Source organism: Schistocerca nitens, chromosome 4 (genome assembly GCF_023898315.1).
Source record: "Schistocerca nitens isolate TAMUIC-IGC-003100 chromosome 4, iqSchNite1.1, whole genome shotgun sequence".
Classification (NCBI taxonomy): domain Eukaryota; kingdom Metazoa; phylum Arthropoda; class Insecta; order Orthoptera; family Acrididae; genus Schistocerca; species Schistocerca nitens.
Window position 1 is genome coordinate 112,536,730 of NC_064617.1, and position 2,701 is coordinate 112,539,430.

The following is a 2,701-nucleotide window of genomic DNA, read 5'->3' on the forward strand; positions in this document are numbered from 1 at the left end:
CGTTATTGACGCAGTGCTGCTTATCTGTTAGCACTGAAAACTGCTCTCCAGACTGTAGCGCCTAGAACCGCTCGGCCACCCCGGCCTACCTACATGAAAATTGGATCTAAGAAAGCAATAGAGTAACATATAATCACTTTGTTTCAGATTGTAGCAGTAGAGCTCGTGTATCCTTCAATCAATGACAATGTTTCATGTACTGTGCAACCAATCCTGCCTAACTGAAAACCAATGACGTCTGAAGCTAAGGCCGGTATTACACTATCAAATTTCTTTGTCCAATATCTTTGTCAAAGATATTTGATAGTGTAATAGGGACTTTGTCAAATGTCGTCCAATATTTGATCAAATCTAGGGCCTCGCTGTATATTTGATCAAAGAAATCGCTTGTCTCCTGTTCATTGCAATGTGACATGTTACCACATGGAGCGCTAGCATCGCTGCAGCGTTCTGTCGTCTGTAGTGTTTTTATAACCATTGCCGGTAAATACAATTGCTGTGTGCCGACAACTATAAAATTAATAGAGATGTCTGAAGCTAATGAGGCGCTTTACAACGTGAGGCACCCTGAATACAAAAATAGATTAAGAAGATTGGAGACCTAACCTAACATAACCCTCTCCTGTAGCAAGGAATCGGAGTGTTACAGTGAGCCTGTCTTCTGAAGATGTAGCAGTTCTTAAGTGAATATTGTGCTTTGTGATATGAGGATACACTTCATTGAGCACATACAGAAATGTATGCTCATCCATTCTTAAGTAATTGATGTACGACTTGACGTCTTCCACTGTAAGCTCACGCAACAAGTTTTGTTGAATGCTTTTATCGTGTCGTCGTAAAACCCACTGCTTCACCCAGATTAGATTAGTTTTTCGTTCCATAGATCCGTGCTGAGGAGATCCTCGTGGATGTGGAAAATGTCGATTTTTTTTAAAGCTGAAATAACAATACTAATAGTATGAATAAATACATCATTTGTTTCTATTAAAAATTTCGCCAATGGAGTAGAAGGAGTTGGGCAGTAGTAAGTCTTTCAGGCTCCTTTTAAACTGATCTTTATTTCTAACTAAATTTTTTATGTTTGCTGGCAAATTATTGAAGATGAGTGTTCCTGAGTACTGGACCCCTTTTTGAACTAAAGTAAGGGCTTTTAAGTCCTTGTGCAGATCATTTTTGTTCCTGGTATTCTATGTATGAACTGAGTTGTTTGTTGGAAAAAGAGATATATTATTTAGGACAAATTTCATTAAGGAGTAAATATGCTGAGAGGCAGTAGTTAGTATACCCAGTTCTTTGAAGAGGTTTCTACAGGACGTCCGTGAATTTACTCTACAAATAATACGTATTACACGCTTTTGGACTCTGAAAACTTTTGTTTCACTTGAAGATTTACCCCAAAATATTATCCCATATGACATTATGGAATGAAAGTAGGCAAAGTATGCAAGCTTTTTCATTTTTATGTTGCCTATGTCTGCTAACACTCGAATTGCAAATACAGATTTGTTAAGGCCCTTTCTGCACTTCTGTGGTGTGCTCCTCCCAACTGAATTTATTATCAAGTTGTAATTCCAGGAATTTAAGACTGTCAACCTCGTATGTATGGTTCCTGTTTTTCCCCCACTTCTTTTCCGCATGTGCACACAATGCAATTGCGGTACGTGCAACTGCTGCGGTTAATAACAAGTTGTTGTCAGCCATCTTGAACTTTGACGAAAAATTTGATAACAGTGTAATACCCCTTCTAGCGCTACGCCAAAGATCTTTGTCAAATATATTGGACGGAATATTTGATCACATCTTTGATCAAATCTTTGACAAAGAAATTTGATAGTGTAATACCGGCCTAACGGACGGAGAGTTAACAGAAAGGTACTGAAAATGGCCCAAAGTCAGTCCAGCATAATGAGCTGAAATAGAGCGGGGAAATCATGTGGATGACGAGTGTCATCAGCGAGGGCAACTATACTGTCCAGCATTACGTCGTTTCATCCCCAAACAACGTCAGTAGCCCTCCACCGGTCGCGCGGTTATATTCTGTACGAGAACTTATTTTTTTTCAACTACCCATCACTTACCGCCAGCTTCTCGGAATACTGGCGCCAGCTATTCCTCGCGACAGTAATTTTGCTGCCTGCGCTCCCCTCTCCGTTTTGTGGCTACTTCTTTGCCCATAAACAATTTAGTCAGTACGTGTCTGGCTGGTGCACTGAATAAATCGCGCGACCGCTGTTTTCTTATTGGTTACGGTCTCGTTTGTTCTTCATTAAGCTGTTTTCTATATGATGTAAGTTCAGTTTTTTTGTTTCTCTAATTTTCAATGTTAGTGAATAGAACGATAAATATTCCGAATGCATTATTAGGTGCAACCCGGTAAAACATGGAAATCTTTCAGAATTTTGCAAGAATTAGAAGAAAAAGAGAATGAAATAAAAACTGAGAATCAGTCAACTCGAAATTTTGATGAAAGCGATTAGGTTTTGAGTGAGGAGGGAATAAGAAATGCTGACCATGATTCTGAAACTGATGTTGAAGGTAGTGATGAAGACGAAGCAAGGGCTGAAGATTTTTATGTTGGCAAGTATAAAGTTGCGAAATGGTGCAAATCAAATTTACTGAAATCTTCAAAACTCAAGAAAAAAGTATAGTAACAATTATACCTAGTCCAAGAAGAAAAGTAAGAGATAGTGTAACGCCAATT